The sequence below is a fragment of the Hemicordylus capensis genome, chromosome 1, assembly GCF_027244095.1.
Source record: "Hemicordylus capensis ecotype Gifberg chromosome 1, rHemCap1.1.pri, whole genome shotgun sequence".
Lineage (NCBI taxonomy): Eukaryota > Metazoa > Chordata > Lepidosauria > Squamata > Cordylidae > Hemicordylus > Hemicordylus capensis.
Window position 1 is genome coordinate 83,427,859 of NC_069657.1, and position 18,059 is coordinate 83,445,917.

Sequence of the window (18,059 nt, forward strand, 5' to 3'; positions counted from 1 at the left end):
GTCATGGCGATCACAAACAACAGAGGGGATAATGAGTCCCCTTGGAAAATACCTCTTCTAATGCTAACCTGTCCAAGTGTCTCGCCATTGATTGTTAACTGTGTACTCCACATGCTCACTGCTTTTTTAATAAATATCTGAATGTTTTTGCTGACACCAGTGGTTTCTAAACATTTTAGTATCCATGTGTGAGGCAATGAGTCGAAAGCTTTCTTGTAGTCAATCCATGCAACACTTAGATTTGTTTTTCTTCTCTTGCAATTTTCTAAAACCATTTTGTCAATCACCAGCTGGTCTTTTGTGCCTCTGGTGTTGGGGCAATTTCCTTTCTGTTCAACTGGAAGCTGTTGGTTAGTTAATAAGTGTTGCATTACTTCATCTGCTATTATTCCAGTTAATAATTTGAACATGGTTGGCAGGCAGGTTATCGGTCTATAATTACTTGGAACTGCACCTTTTGCTGGGTCTTTCATGATGAGATGAGTTTTCCCAGTTGTTAGCCATTGTTCAATATCACCTCCTTGCAAAATGTGATTGAACTGTTTTGATAGTTGTTTATGAAGGCTTGTTAGGTGTTTAAGCCAAAAGCCATTATTATTTGCCGTTCTTCATTTCATCTGTGCTGAAACTACCTGCCAATCAATATAACATGAGAGAAGTGGGTGGATGGTTGTTGGTCTACCTTCTCCTGCATAATTAGAATGGTCTCCCAGATCTTCCTCGCTTCTATCAGCACAAAGTCATGGAGCCGGAGGTGCAGGGGGCTCAGTTTCCCTTAAAGAAGCCCCACCGGTACTGCAAAAGGTACGGCACTATGCTGTGCCAGGGCAGCTTGTGGAATACTTGGCTTCAGCCAAAGTTTTGCACAGGCAAAATAAACAATTGATCAGGGAGCTGCACTTAGGGTCAGTGGAAGCCACTACAGGCTCCCAGGCCTTGCAATGAACAACACTGGTTTAAGGTGGAGATAGTTACAAATCTCCCTTCTTCACTGCACAACAGAAACCCCTGGCACATTGGTGAAGGTTTAGTCTGAATCATGACAAAGAAGAAGTAGTAGAAGTAATATATACAGCATACTGTTTTTCAACAAAACAATTTTCAAAGTGGTTAACATACTAAATGGAATGAGAAGATGGTTCCCTGTCCCAAGGGAACTCAGTCTTTAAAGGGGGTGAGAAAGACACCAGCAACAACCACTGGAGTGTCATGCCCTCGATCTCAGACAGCGAGGAGGAAGGGGAAGCTGTCAACTTTCCAGGTGATGCAGGAGTGTCTGAGGGGCAGAGCCCGGCTGTCAGTGTTCATGAAACAGCTGTGGCTAATAATTCAGAGCAGGCACAACAACCTGAGGCAGCAGAAATCGTGCAGGACCAATCTCAAGAGGAGCTAAGCAACCAACCCCCGCTGACCCCACAACAGCGGCGTGTCACGAGACGCAGGGCTCAATTGGAGACTATTAGGAGAAGCAAACGCCTCTTGCAGAGGGCTGATAAGCCTTGAATTCCTGCCAGCTGGGAGCTCTCGGCTTGTACTAGAAATCACGTCACCAGCCTTCTACTCACTACTGAAAAGCAACATTCGTCAACCTCTGTGTCGACAGCGTGCAGCCAAGTCCGGTCAAGACGAACTTCCCGAGCCGTATCCAGTTTCAGCAGCTCCGTTTTGTCTCGTGATCTTCCCTGGCAGTTGGCCAGACCCTGACATGGGGAGAGACTATGCTGGGTTAAATAGAGACAGTTGCTCTCCCCTGCTAAATGAAAGAGTAACTACTTGAAATGGTACCACTTTGTCCAGTTAGCACAGGTGTGCTAACCAAGTCTGTTTACAAATACAAACCAGCACTTTGGTTCAGATTTCCAATAACAAACTTCCCTTCCTTATTCACAGGTGTTTATTCATAGGAGTTTCAGATCAGTAAAGGCTTAAGGGACACTAAACTGCCTCTTAGGTCACATTAAATAAAAATGCAGTGAAGAGTGCGTTCCTTCTTTAATCAGACAAAAGGTCCATCAGCATCCTGTTCGCCACTGTGATCACCAGTTGCCTCTGAAAAGCCTACAAGCATGACATGAAGGGAATAGCCATCCCCTGCTGTTGGCCCCATACAACACTTGGTATTTAGATCAGGAGTTTTGACTTTGGGTCAACAGATGTTGTTGGACTAAAACGCGCATCCCCTTAGGCAATTGGGCTGGGAATGATGGGAGTTGTAGTCCAACAGCATCCAGGGACACAAGGCTGTGAACCCCTGAAGCATACTGCCTCTAAATATGGAGATGCAACATTGCCATAAAATTGTAAAGCACGTAGAAGAACAGGCCCTGCTGGAGTGAACCAGCACGGCTTCCGCAAAGGTAAATCTTGCCTCACAAGCCTTTTGGAGTTCTTTGAGAGTGTCAACAAGTGTGTGGATCAAGGTGATCCAGTTGACATAGTATACCTGGACTTCCAAAAAGCTTTTGACAAAGTTCCTCATCAAAGAATCCTGAGGAAACTTAGCAGTCATGGGATAAGGAGACAAGTACTTGTGTGGATTGCTAACTGGTTGAAAGACAGGAAACAGAGGGTAGATATAAATGGAGAGTTTTCACAATGGAGGGAAGTAAGAAGTGGGGTCCCCCAGGGATCTGTACTGGGACCGGTGCTTTTTAATTTATTCATAAATGATCTAGAAGCAGGGGTAAGCAGTGAGGTGACCAAATTTGCAGATGACACCAAACTCTTACAGGTAGTGAAATCCAAAACCAATTGTGGGGAGCTCCAAAAGGATCTCTCCAAACTGGGTGAGTGGGTGACAAAGTGGCAAATGCGGTTCAGTGTTGGCAAGTGAAAAGTAAAGTATAAAGTGTTGGCAACTTCAAGTATACACTGATGGTATCTGAGCTGTTGGTGAATGACCAGGAGAGGGATCTTGGGGTTGTGCTGGACAGCTCGTTGAAAGTGTCAACTCAATGTGTGGAAGCTGTGAAAAAGGCCAGTTCCATGCTAGGGATCATTAGGAAGGAGACTGAAAATAAAACTGCTAATATTATAATGCCCTTATACAAAACTATATGGTGCAGCCACACCTGGAGTACTGCATATAATTCTGGTCACCACATCTTAAAAAGGACATTGTAGAACTGGAAAAGGTGCAAAAGAGAGCAACCAAGATGATCAGGGGCCTAGAGCACCTTTCTTATGAGGCAAGGCTACAACACCTAGGGCTTTTTAGTTTAGAAAAAAGACGACTGCGGGGAGACATGATAGAGGTCTATAAAATCATGCATGATCTGGAGAAAGTGTATAGAGAGAAATTCTTCTCCCTCTCATATAACACTTGAACCAGGGGTCATCCCATTAAATTGATTGCTGGGAAATCTAGGACCAACAAACAGAAGTACTTTTTCACACAACGCATAATCAACTTGTGGAATTCCCTGCCACAAGTTGCGATGACAGCCAACAACCTGGCTGGCTTTAAGAGGCGTTTGGATGACTTCATGGAGGAGAGGTCTCTCATCGGCTACTAGTTAGAGGGCTAGAGGCCACTTCCAGCCTCAAAGGCAGGATGCCTCTGAGTACCAGTTGCAGGGGAGTAACAGCAGGAGAGAGGGTATGCCCTGCCTGTGGCTTCCAGCGGCATCTGGTAAGCCACTGTACGAAACAGGATGCTGGACTAGATGGGCCTTGGACCTGATCCAGCAGGGCTGTTCTTATGTTCATCACAACTTATAGTCCAGACCTCTCTTCCATAAATTTGTCTAAACCCCTCTGAAAGCCTTCTGAAGACTGAAAGCCCACTAGCAACTGCACACTGACTTCCCATTAGAATCTCTCTACTATCTTATCACTTTCCAGATTAGTTTGTCTCTCAGCTTAAATATTAATTTCCACAGCATTTCTGGTGCGTAAAGTACATTATACATTCTTTCTTTACAGCAGCTATGAGATAGAAAGATAGAGATTTGACCAAGGCCATCCAGACAATTCATGCCTTAGGGGGAATTTGAACACTGATTTCCCAGACTGCAGTAGAGCCAGGGTGCCATCGCAGACAGTCTTGTAGATCAGATTCCAGGTTTTGGTGTGCCTGAGCAAAGAGACATGTTCCCTCCACCCACCTTCCTGCCATTGGGTGGGAAATGAACTTTTCCCACAAGCTTTAAAAATGATACGCAGCCAAGAAGCTGGCCGCAAAAGGGTATGTCTGTACACTTATGAGTTCCCTGGAGACAGAAGTGTCAATATGTTTAATTGCAATTTAGCGAAGAAGTGCCTTTTAAAGTGGTGATTATCTTATATTTAAGCCACCAAATGGTGCAGCGGGGAAATGCTTGACTGACAAGCAGAAGGTTGCTGGTTCGAATCCCCACTGGTACTATATTGGGCAGCAGTGATATAGGAAGATGCTGAAAGGCATCATCTCATACTGTGCGGGAGGAGGCAATGGTAAGCCCCTCCTGTATTCTACCAAAGACAACCACAGGGCTCTGTGGGCATCAGGAGTCAAAATCAACTTGACAGCACACTTTACCTTAGAGCAACTGTCCCTATCCAGCCCTAGCACAGCATCCTTCCAATGGCTGTTGCTGATGTCTACATTGTGTTTCTTTTTAGATTATGAGCCCTTTGGAGACAGCACACCATATTATATTATTTATTGTATGAAAATTGCTTTTAAAATGTTAATTGAAAAGCAGTATATATTAAATAATAATAAATATATAATGCTTGATACATATGCACTCTTTCCCATGCCTTTCACTTTGACTGAAAGTCAGAAGGGAATGAGTAGTATCTCCCCACACAGAAAATAAAGATGCTTTTGGAGAAGAAAACTGTATCCTCCAAAAGTGTGATATTCACCTCTCCCACTCAGTCCTGAATGGGTAAGGAGGTGGCTCGGCAGTCCTCTTCTAGGCACTTTTGCTCAGAATTCCCACTGTGTGAAAAAGGGCTGCCTCCCTGATGAGCCTGCCCAGCATTGCCATTTGAGTACAAACTCGAGGTTGCTGTGTCAGCTCCAGAGTAACCAACAGCGGCGGGGTTTGTGCTCTCAAATCACTTATGTCTCCATTCCACACATGTCTTAAGAAGCCTGTGAAAATTATCTTCTCCCCACTCTTACCCCGCACCAACATGTACGGAGGCACAAATGGTGGTCACACTGTGTGTCCACTTATCTCCTTCAAGCCATTTCGAAGATGCTCCCTTCGACCACGGATCAGAGCTAGAGGTCAGCAGCGCTTTCATCAAACCAGGGGGACAAAAAGACAGGAGCGGATGGATGCCCTTCCTATCCCAGAGTCCCCGCACAGCTAACACGCGTACGGTGGTCGGTGCCTAAGCGCCAACAGGTGTCTTCTTTGTTTTCCATTTTTTACGCCGGCTTTCCTGGTGCCACTAGGAGGCATTCAGGACCACCCAGAGAATGTGTGGGAGAGCCTCGGGGCGGGCGCGGGGGTTACATGCGCGCTCTCCAGCGGACGCCACCAGATTCCCAGGTTGCCCAGGGAGATCGTGTAAGAAAAGAAGTTACCCGTCAGCAACAGCAGCTCCAGGAACGCCAGCTGCCCCGGAAGGGGAGGTGACTTGCTCTACAGGGCAACTCCACCACACACACCTCTTCCAGAGAAGGGGCAACCAACCGGCGCAGGCTGCGACCTCCTTGCCCCCGCGAAGTCTGGCGCCGCCGGGGCAGGGCTGGGTCAGCACGGAATGCTCAACTTCAGCCCCGGGGCATTTACTTCTGGGCCGAGGACAGCCACTCTGCCCAAGTTGCAGTGATGTAATGTGAGCAACAGCAGCAGCAGCCGCCTCAGAGTCACATGCCTGAACTTTCCCCAACTCCTCCCCCTTGTTCCCTCCTCCCCGCATTGCTACATCCTGGCAGCGTGGCGTGCATAACAACCCGGGCAGAAGAAGCTCTCCCTTCCATTCGGCCTGGTCGCGAGCGTGCCTCGTGGTGGTGGCGGCGTTATTATCATCATTGTGGTTGGCTGTGTGTCTGTTACTGCTGTATTATATGTGTGGTATTGTGTTCTTGTCCAGTTCTATAAAAGGAGAATAATACTGTGTAAGACAAAGGCTTGCTACACTACCCACAGAGCTGATTATAAATATTTTTCAGTAAAGAAGCCCAAAGTGCAGTTTAGCTAGCAAAATAAATTGTGGAAGAGGGAAAGCTCCCTGTCCCAGAGAGACTTGCAGTCTGAAAAGGGACATAAGGAAAACACCAGGAACCACCCATGGACAGCTATATGCTGCACGAAATAGAAACAATTACTTTCCTCCTGTTAATTTTAAGAAAACAACCACAAAGAGTCTCTCTCTTTCAAGCTCAGGCATTGGTCCAATACAAAAGTATAGCACACTGAAGAAATTTGGATCCCCTTTTTCTTTGGGACCAATACAATAGCCATTTGGCTAGGCTACAAATTCATGCTGATCCACAAACCACAGACACAGGCATGTTTAGAGATGAAGAAGGCATCCGCCCCTTTCATTTAATTGGTTCAAAAACTCAATCTAAAGCCCCTTTCCTACTAGTGTCATCACAAAGCAGGTTACAAATAGCAGCAGAATACATCAGAAATGTCAGGGTGAATTCTGTTTAAATTCTACCTCTACAGCGGGGTCTGAACATAACAAAATGCCATATAAATGCTAAATCTTGCTACTGCAAATCACTTGACTTTCCCAGTTTTTGAAGTTAATGACAATATAAATGTTAACACTATGCTTTTAAATTACCTGTGCACTGCCTAGAGATGATTGAGGTGGTATAAAATGTAATTATAAATAAATAATAAATCTGCTAGTAGTAATAGTATTAACTGAAAGGGTCAAAGCATCAGTGAATACTAGGAACAATATAAAATATTTTTGTGTTGCCCATCTATAAACAGCCACTAAGCTCTGAAATTGAAGCTGCTCACCCACATTCTTTAAGTGGCAGAAATTTCTCTATATTTGGACATTTGCTTTTTGTTATAAAGTAATGGGTAATCACCACACAAATAGCGTAAAAGGATCTGAAACCAAGAATTCAAATCACAACCCAACAGATCCAAAAATACAATAATTACATAACAAATATATAGATTTAAACTATATTATAGATTATAAAGTCATATAGAAAAAGTAATAATACTATATCATGTGAGGTGAAAATGCTAACAAAACATAAGATATGCTAAACAACAACTAATCAAAAAGGAAAAGTTTGTAGTCCATAAAAGATATTGAAACGACAGCAATCTGCTAAAAACTGTTTCAAACTACTTTGTTAAGGGTCCATTTTGAGTTCATATTATCTCCCATGAATATCAAGGAAATCTTCATAGTAACTGCAAAGCCATGTTGGAGAAAACGTTTGAAGATATGAAATAAATCCTCACCATAAGGAACCTCAAATCTTCTCTTATGATGTGACACTTCCAAATTATTTAACAACGTTACTCTATTATAGTAATAGATGTAGTTTATAGTAATTATAGTATAGTATAGTATAGTGACATGTCCATCCACACTCTGCAATCTGCTTATTACAGGTGTGTCAATACCTGCTGTCCAAGCATAGGAGGAGGAGGCTCTTCAGTCTTCTGCCAGCACTGGCCTTGCTTTTATTATTCCAGGAAATGCTGTTACACCTTCAGAACGCCCATATAACAGATCTGATACTTTTGAGTGCAATTATCCACCCCCAGAACAGTACCTCCAGTGGCTGTTGCTGGTGTCTATCATGTTCTTTTTAGATTGTGAGCCTTTTGGGGACAGGGAGCCATCTTATTTATTTATTATTTCTCTGTTTAAACCACCCTGAGCCATTTTTGGGTGGTATAGAAATTGAATTATTATTATTAATAATAATAATAATAAAATAATCCCCCAGTAAGGCACTACCTTGGTGTGGTTGTGGGGCTTGGATGCTCTGAGGAAGGTGAGAGCTATGCCAGAAGTCCAACCATACAGGTCTCATCAGAGGAGCCAGACGAAGAGTGCCTCTCCCATTAACAATATGGTGAGACATAACTTTAATAAATCTATACCAGATCGGTCATTGCCCGGGTCAACAAGGACCACGCCAGGTGCTGGAGTCCCTGGACATCTGGTGGCAAGTGGGCTACAGGACTCAGGATCTTCAGCTGAGCAACCAGGGCTGGAGACTGCAGGGTTACTGGAAGAAATGCCGCTTAAATGGAAAAAATATACGAAAAACGCCAACAAGAGAATAAAGATTTGCTATTACAAGTCTAGTCCAACTAGAAGAGGTTATTTTAAAAGAATGTACCAAATTTGGAAAGAGAAGCATCCAGATACAGAAATAGCAGAACAAAGGCTAGCAGACCAGAGAAGATTCATAATAAGAAATAAAGTATTCACAGGAATTGAGCTGGAAGAACTGCAAAGAGCAACACAGGCTCAAGATATGGAAGAAGGATTACCAACTGAAGAAGTTGCTCAGGCGCAGGCGGAGTAGGTGTCAGAAATAGAGGATGCCACTGTTGCTGAACTGTTTCAAAATCAAAACCAGGCAACCTCCCCTTTGCGTTCATCTCAAAAATCCGAATGCCGTTTAACAGAAAAGGAACAAGAACTAAAGCAACATCGCACACACTGAAGTTAAAAGAAAAATTGAAATTGAAAAATTGAATGTATTCATCAGGAGAGTTAGAAAAATCCTAAAGTTCAAACACAATGGCGGGAACACCATACAAGCCATAAACATCTGGGCTATACTTGTTATCAGATACACTGCAGGAATAATAGACTGGACCCAGGCAGAGCTAGAGACGCTAGATCGTAAGACCAGGAAAATCATGACCATCAATCATGCTCTGCACCCCCGCAGTGATGTAGATAGGCTATACCTCCCTCGCAGCTCAGGTGGAAGAGGAATGCTGCAAGTCCATCAAACAGTAGAGGAGGAGAAAAGAGGCCTTGAAGAATATATCACAGACAGTGAAGAAGATGCACTTCAAATGGTCAAGAACGCAAAATTATTCAACACCAATGAAACAAAGCAGGCCTACAAGAAAGAACAAGTCAAGAACCGAGCAGAAAAATGGAAAAATAAGCCACTGCATTGTCAATATTTGCACAATATAACTGGAAAATCAAACATCACCAAGACCTGGCAATGGCTTAAGAATGGCAACTTGAAGAAAGAAACACTAAGAACAAATGCAATAAGAGCAAAAGTCAAAAAAATCCACCACAAACAGCAAGTGCCGCCTTTGTAAAGAAGCAGATGAAACAGTGGACCACCTAATCAGCTGTTGTAAAAAGATTGCACAGACTGACTACAGACAAAGGCATGACAAGGTAGCAGGCATGATACACTGGAACATTTGCAAAAAATACAAGCTACCTGTAGCGAAAAATTGGTGGGACCATAAAATTGAAAAAGTTGTAGAAAATGAAGATGCAAAAATATTATGGGACTTCCGACTACAAACAGACAAACATCTGCCACACAGTACACCAGATATAACTGTAGTCAAGAAGAAAGAAATAAAAGTTAATATCATCGACATAGCAATGCCAGGGGATAGCAGAATAGAAGAAAAAGAAATAGAAGGGACAAAAACCAAAGATCTACAAACTGAAATTGAAAGGCTGTGGCAGAAGAAGATCAAAATAATCCCAGTAGTAATTGGCACCCTAGGTGCAGTTCCAAAACACCTTGAAGAGCACCTCAACACCATTGGGGCCACAAAAATCACCATCAGCCAATTACAAAAAGCAACTTTACTGGGAACAGCCTATATTCTGTGACGATATCTATAGTAATAACAGCAACAACATTGACAATAAAATTCAGCCATCGCAGGTCCTTGGGAAGGACTTGATGTCTGGATAAAACAAACCAGTCAATAACACCTGTCTGACTGTGTAAACAACAACAACAATAATAATAATATATGCATCCCTTGTCTAAACGTGTATTTTAGATATTTATTTATTATTGATTGATTGATTGATTTGATTTTTATACCGCCCTTCCGAAATGGCTCAGGGCGGTTTACAATTAAAACAGAAAACATTAAAAACAATTAAAACAGAAATACAAATATAAATACCAATTTAAAACAACTTTAAAAACAATTAAACTATAAAACAATTAAAACCCTGAAAACCAGGTTAACATTAAAACAATTAAAAACTGATTAAAAACCCTGAAAGGCCAGGCCAAACAGATGGGTTTTAAGGGCTCTCTTGAAGGTCAGCAAAGAATCAAGATTACGAATTTCTGCTGGGAGTGCATTCCACAGTCCAGGAGCAGCAACAGAGAAGGCCCGCCTCTGAGTCGTCACCAAACGAACCGGTGACAACTGGAGATGGACCTCCACAGATGACCTTAACGTGCGGTGGGGATCATGTAAAAGAAGGCGCTCTCTAAGATATCTCGGACCCAAGCTGTTCAGGGCTTTAAAGGTAATAACCAGCACTTTGTATTTTGCCCAGAAACATATCGGCAGCCAGTGTAACTGTTTCAAAACAGGCATCATATGGTCTCTCCGGGTTGCCCCAGAGACCAATCTGGCTGCCGCATTCTGAACTAACTGAAGTTTCCGGACTACGTACAAAGGCAGCCCCACGTAGAGCGCATTGCAATAGTCAAGGCGGGAGGTTACCAGCTGATGCACCACTGTTTTGAGGTCATCCTCTTCAAGGAATGGGCACAGCTGTCGAATCAGCAGGAGCTGATAGAAAGCACTCCTGGCCATGGCCTCCACCTGAGATACCAGGGTGAGGCCTGGGTCCAGGAGTACTCCCAAGCTGCGTACCTGCTCCTTTTGGGGGAGTGTAACCCCATCCAGCACAGGAAGATCTAACTCACCCCTCAGATTCTGAGCCCCTACAAGGAGCACCTCCGTCTTGCTTGGATTCAGCTTCAATTTGTTCTCCCTCACCCAGCCCATTACTGCCTGTAGGCAGGCATTTAGAGAATGAGTGCCATTTCCTGGGGATGAAAAGGAGAAGTAGATTTGGGTGTCATCAGCATGCTGATAACACCCAGCACCAAACCTCCTGATGACCTCACCCAGCGGTTTCATGTAGATGTTAAAAAGCATTGGTGACAGAATGGAGCCCTGAGGGACTCCATATAACAGCTCCCGTTTTGAGGAGCAACTGTCACCAAGCTCCACCATCTGGAATCTACCCGAGAGATAGGAACGGAACCACTGCAAAGCAGTGCCCCCTATCCCCAACTCCCCCAGGCAATGCAGAAGGATACCATGGTCGATGGTATCGAACGCCGCTGAGAGATCCAGAAGAACCAGCAGAGTTCCGTCAGTTCAGAAAATTCAGTTCAGATATCCGTCAGTTCAGAAAAATGAAGCATGTGCCAAACTACATAAATTCTCTTTATGCTCCCCATTCTAGCAAAGTAGAACACTGAATACAACTAGTCAACAAAGCACAACATTGCCTGAAAGTTTGATTGTGCTATTAAATGTGAAGCCTGATCCTATATATATTTAATCTGAAATAAATCCCACTGAGTCCAACTGTATTTCTCATTTATACCTATGGAATTATACCATCATAAGCCTAAGAACTGTCCCTATCTAACCCCACCACAGCATCGATCCAGTGGCTGTTGCTGGTGCAAGCCTTGTGTTCCTTTAGATTGTGAGTCCTCTTGGGACAGGGAACCATCTTACTTCTTTTTCTATGTAAATGGCTTTGGAAGGTTTATGTTGAAAAGCAGAATATAAAAAAACCAACACCTCATGGATGCTATTTCAGAGATCCTCCTGTAGGTGGTGCTGTGGTAGGAGGACAGATTCTGAACTAAACTTCACCTGCTCTTGTCAAGATTAAACTGCAAAAAGGAGTGTTTTAAGATATTGTGTTTTGCCTGCTTTTTAAATACCTCACTTTTATTTTATTTTTTAATTAAATATAGCAATGTAATCCAGCTATGAACAAAAATCACCTTTTTTTAAAAAAAAAGCAAAGGGCTTTATACATTTGGCATGCACACATAGTATACATAGTCCTATTTTAATTGTTTATAACAACATTCAGACTGTAGAATTTGTAACTTGACCAGAAATATGGGTAATCTTATGGACAAGGGAGTATCAGCTGCAACACTGGATGGAGGTTGGGGAGGAACGTTCCTAATTGCTCTCTCTAAATTATATTTCTCAAGAACTCTTAAAATATAGACTTATGGACTGGAAGATACCAGCAGTCCTCCTGTCCAGCCATCTTTCTCAACCAAGACAGACTCTTCCAGACATCAGTTACTAGCCCATGAGAGATCTGCAGACTTTTGAAAAATGACATTCAGCTTTTTGGGATTGTTTGTTATTGCTTTGGTTAGGTCGAGAAATTTAGGACCGACAAAAGAAAGTATTTTTTCACACAGTGCATAATCTATCTATAGAATTCTCTGCCACAGGATGTGGTAATGGCCATTAGCTTGGATGGCTTTAAAAGGGGCTTAGACAAATTCATGGAGGACATGTCTATCAATGGCTAATAGTCTGGTGGCTACAAACTACCTCCAGCCTGGGAGACAGGATGCCTCTAAATACCAGTTGCAGGGGAGCAACAGCAGGAGAGAAGGCATGCCCTCATCTCCTGCTTGTGGGCTTCCTCAGAGGCATCTGGTGGGCATGGGCCACTGTGTGAAACAGGATGCTGGACTAGATGAGCCTTGGGCCTGATCCAGCAGGGCTGTTTTTATGTTCTTGTGTACATTAGCAAAGATGAATTAAACAATGCTCATCAGACGCTTAATCACAAATTAGACTTTTTAAAATTAACATGGCCCACCTTCACTTTACTCATCATACCCAAGAAGAGAGAAAAAGGAATTTGAGCAAGACTGTGTTAGTGTAAAATTATATTGCAAAACAATACTCTTCCAAAATATTAGGTGGGGACTGTCATGCCCCCACCATGTCTAGTGATTTCTCATTTGGAGGCAGGATCAGCTCTGGATCCAGGCCCTGACACTGGATCAAAGTCTGAGAGAGTTCCAGAATTGGAGCCCCACAAAACAGCACCCTCAGAGCTTGGGTCCCCCAAAATAGCACCCTTGGAATCCAAGCTCCCTCAGAAACCAGCCCCACCCACACATCATCACACTCCCTCATATTTGCATGTTAGTGCCTGCAACAGGCTAGACAAGATCAGAGAGAGAAGAGGAGGAGTGTCCAAGAAGAGTAGCTTGAGCTCAGAGCTATTTAAAAGCTCAGTCTACCTCCTACTGCTGTGGGATCAATTTGTTCCATAGAGTTGTCTGTGGAATAGATCAGAGCAGAGAGAACCCATTTTGCTTTAGTAATAATGGTGTGTTTAGGACATGTTAACAAAAAAAAAAAAGGTAAATCTGTATTACAGAGCCCCATCCCATTTATCTATATACTATTTTGAAAAGAGCTGGGAGGATTATGATCCTCACAGACAGAGAACTGGGGTGCCTGAGTGGCAGGTACGAGCAGACTTGGGGTGACCTGCTGATACATTGGTTTTCCAAAGATCAGAAGAAAAACCTAAGGGGACAAAAAAATGTCCCCAGGTTAGTCAATGAGACAGAATGCTCATGAGTTCAGAGTGCAATTACAGGCAAACAGGTGAGTGGAACTAATTTTCCAGCTTGAAGAATGTTCCCTCAAGTCAGTCAGAAACCCTTCTGCTTCTGAAGGGAAAAGGTATGTAAAACTCTCGTTTTCTCACCAGCCATTTCAAAGCTTTGTGTTTCAGAGTGGGAAGGGGTTGAAAAAGAGCTGGGACTGAGCACCAGTGCCCCCTCCCACACAAAAAGCCCAACAAACGGAAAAAAATAAAATTTGCATATCAATCAATTTGATCAATTCCTTTATTAGGATCACAGACCAACACAGTTTACAAACAGAAGTCCAACCAAAAACCTACATAACCTACAGATTTATAATACAGTATAAAAGGAGGGCCTTTTATCAAAAACTTCATCAATAAACCAAGCCAATTGGTAATGCAGAAAAAATAAAACAAAAATAAAAAAGTGCAGGGGCAAGAAGAAACCAAAACAGTATCAAACAAAAAAGTATCAAAAACTTTGTCAATAAGCCAGTCCAATTAGTAATCCAATAAAAACTGAAGAAAGAAAAGATCATGCAGTTAAGACTTATTTTGAATCTAAAAACATATGTATCCACATCTTTTTAACTTCAGAGAAAGGATAATGCCAAAAAAGTAAAGCCCATCTGTACTTGATTGAATTTGTGGAACATTCAGCTGTATCAAAGATTGGATATGTAATCTTCACCTTAAGTCCCATCATATAGTCATTTCCAAGATCTGATAAAGTAGCACACAGATCTCCACACGTTTGTTTATCAATGCAACTGTCCTGCAATAAAGCCTTATGTTGTTCAGATTGCTCTTTTAGTCTATAATAGATTATTACATTGCTTTAGTATATCAGCTTTCTTTCTTTTTTATTAGGAAGTAAGTTTCCAATACTTATTAACTTGAACACTTTTGTTACCTTTCTGCGCTGGCATTTTTTACTTTCATTTTAGATTTCATTGAGTCTCTCAATGGTTTTTCAATGGTTTAAAACTAATTGGAGTGGTCTACATACAAAATTTTTAACATATTCTTAGTAGTTCCTTTCTTTTTATTATTTTTTAATTAAGTGAGCCAGTGTGGTGTAGTGGTTAGAGTGCTGGACTAGGACTGGGGAGACCCAAGTTCAAATCCCCATTCAGCCATGATACTAGCTGGGTGACTCTAGGCCAATCACTTCTCTCTCAGCCTGACCTAATTCACAGGGTTGTTGTGAGGAGAAACTCAAGTATGTAGTAAACCATTCTGGGCTCCTTGGAGGAAGAGTGGGATATAAAATGATTTTTAAAAATCAATTAATTGGAGAAAAATGATTACTTTATTGCTCTTTTTAGTCTATTATGCTATTAGGTTTTTTTAAATACTTATTAGTTGCCAACCTGTACGACTCTGGAATTTCCTTGTTTTTGAACTTTTTTATGTTTACTTTGGATCTTAATGAGTTGTTTTTTTAAAAATTAGATTCCAACTAATTTGATTGGCTTTTAAACAAAGTTTTTGATACATTTTTGGTAGTCGTTTTCTTATTCCTAAATTAAATTGACTAGAGAAAAACTGTATTTAATTACAGATTACTTTACTCAGCGGCTTTCCATTATCTCCCCCAACCCCGCCAGTTTGCCTTGAAGCAGCCATTCAATACTTTGTGGTAGATAATATGCTGAATACCCAAATGATATATAAGCCAGTGAGATTCAGATTAAATTTGATGCTCATAATTGACAGGGTTGCCACTTTTCCGTTATCATATCTTTTCCTTTGGACTTTACTTAGGACGTTTGGTTGAATCAGATAACTCTGATGATAAGATTGTACTTATTCGTGGATAATATGTTTGCAAAACAAGTTTGTAAAACTGCTCTTATTCGTGGATATTGTAAGTTTGGAGATGCATCCTATTATTTTGATTTTATTCTATTCTTATTTTCTTTTTCCTTACTTTTGTATCTTTGTATTTTGAAAACCAATGAAATCTATTTAAACAACAACAAAAAGCTTTATAATACAGTGGTTAAGAACATACTTAAGCATATAGATCAGCTAACAATGATTCTTAATGAACTCCTGGCGAATTTTACTGGCTATCAAGCAGAACTTAGCCACATTATAGGATCTCAGGTCATTCTGGTCATTTAAAAGATAATCAAGATAAAAAGAATCTGTACAACCTGGATGGCAATTAATAAAAGGGCTTAGATGTTTACGCCGTATATCTTGGTAAAATTGACAATAAAGGAGCACATGAACCGTTGTTTAGACATCTCCCAATTTGCAGAGACAAGTATGTTCTTTGTAGGGTTTTTTTAAAAAAATATCTCTTTTCCAGGACTGCTGATTGCAAGGCATTGCATTGTGCCTATGTCAGAGCTCTGCGGTATTTTGGCACGATTATCTGTTTTAGGTATCTGGCAGGGTTGAAACGCAGAACTTGGTTGCCCAAGTGGACACCAACAGGAATTGAGCCCTGATCAATTTGATGCTCCATATCGTATATTCTTTGTCTGAGTTTGAGCCTGGAATTTTCATACCCCAGAGTTATTAATGCAAAAAGGGAGAAACCATAATTATGCAGCCCATCATCCAGCTTTCTTTTCCATCTGGAGTAATAGCTATTCTTTAACACAAGGAGCTAGGCCTGCAGGGTGAAAAATCAGCTTCAACCAGAATTCAAAGATATTAATCCAGGCTCTGGCTTCTACTTTAAGCAGTCCTGTTTCCAGACGAAAGACAATACTAGGCACACACTGGGGTACCTGAAAAATGTTCCTCAGGAACTTAGATTGCATGGCTTCTACCTTAGAGAAGTCAGAGTACATGCCAAGTTGAGTTCCATGTTGGAGCTGTGTTGGTACTTTGGCAAAAAAGAGCTTTATTGCGGAGGGGATAAATTGGGCACCCCTGGAGCAATGGAAAGATTGAATTGCTTGTGTACTCTTGTGTGCATTCTGCCTTACATATTGTCTGTGTGCACCCCTTCTCCCTGAAGACTGGAATATTACACCAAGGTATTTGAAAGATTTAACTTGTTCTAATCTGTGCCCATTTAGTGACCAGTTCCGAATCTTTGGTCTCTTCGCAAACACCAGGATCTTAGTTTTGTTATAATTTATTTCTAAAAGTTGTTCTTTGCAATAGGTAGCAAGTGAGCGCAAAGCCCTTGTTAGACATATTGGAGTTTGCATCATCTGCATATAAAAGTACAGCAAGATGTCTGTCTGCTAATTTTGGTGGATGATGGTCTAGATTATCTAAATGGGAGATAAGAGAGTTAATATAAAAGTTAAATAGCAGTGGAGCCAAAATACATCCCTGTCTGAGTCCCCTGATTGTTGGTATTTCCTTGGTGAGGTGTCCCGGAGTGCTTACACGAGAGTTTTTGTATAATTTGAATATCAAAAGAAGTAAACTGTGGTCTACTGATGATCTCAATAGCTTACACCAAAGTTTCTCTCTGGGGATAAAAACTGCATATGAAGTAAGCCAGTTACAGCCAGAACTCCTGTCTTTGTTGCTACCTTTTATGTTTTCACCATTCCCAGTCACAGGCTCAAGTAACACTTGCACACCAAGGATATACTGCAACATCCTATTGAGGTCCATACGTGTATATTTAATTTGACTCCAGCTAGGAATCTTCTACCTGAGAGAATGAAATGTCACACCACAGCTGGGGTGCTGAACGCACAGACTCGGTTAATTTTATTCCACAGCAAGCCAATTAATAATTAATGCACAACGTTTCAAGCAGTTACACTGAAGTCTAATTTGTGAAACACACACAGACGCTCTCACTCACACACCCTATAGTATCCTGAAATGTTACCAACCTGTAGTTATCAACAAACAAGATTATACTAGCCTTACCAACTGCATCACACAGAGTTGAGAGCCTTGTTGTCATGGAGATGGTTTTCTTAACTCAGGCAGTAATATGGACATCCTGTATGGTATATTTTCATTAGGCTCCCAAATAAACATTAGAGAGAGGAAATAAGTACTCGGGATAATTATTTTCAGTAACTTTATCCCGGCTCACTAGGAAGCCAATTACATTCAGTGCCACAAAGGTTTTCCATGGACCACCTGGACCCCCAGGTTAAGAATCCCTGCACTAGGAGGAACTTGTATCTGCTAAGTGGCAGGGCCACACACATGCTCACCCTCCTTACTATAAACTTGCTAGTAATCCTGGCTCTTCTTCCCCTCTTGTTCGCGTTCAGCTTTTATCCACTTCGATCCCCGCAATAACACTTCATTTCACTTCCTGGTTCCAGTCTCCATGGCATAGCTGAAAATCATCCGCAAAGAACTGCTGCTCGTGGAGAAAGAATGGGATATAAGTGTGCTTTAAAACACAGAATAGAAACATGCTAGAGCAAGCGAAGGCAGGACAAGGACTCCGACCGCAGTAGCAGACACTGAGCGCAACGTTGCTCAACTGTTTCCCGCGAAATAGTTTTCACAACCCTTTTTGATCAGTCACACTCTGTATAACA

General features: G+C 41.9%; 1 protein-coding gene across 5 annotated transcripts in view; it reads right to left on the reverse strand.

Moving 5' to 3' along the window:
• NR1H3 (nuclear receptor subfamily 1 group H member 3) overlaps positions 1-5,832 on the reverse strand; it is a 48,102-nt gene extending 42,270 nt beyond the window's left edge. For 2 of the 5 annotated variants that reach the window (XM_053285502.1, XM_053285499.1), the window contains exon 1: positions 5,525-5,832. The gene's annotated coding sequence lies outside the window, so the exon portion shown is untranslated. Of the gene's footprint in view, positions 1-1,565; positions 1,587-4,851; positions 5,483-5,524 lie in introns of those variants that run through there. The other 3 variants (XM_053285504.1, XM_053285501.1, XM_053285503.1) reach the window with 2 other exon arrangements.
• Between the last annotated feature and the right edge of the window lie 12,227 nt (positions 5,833-18,059).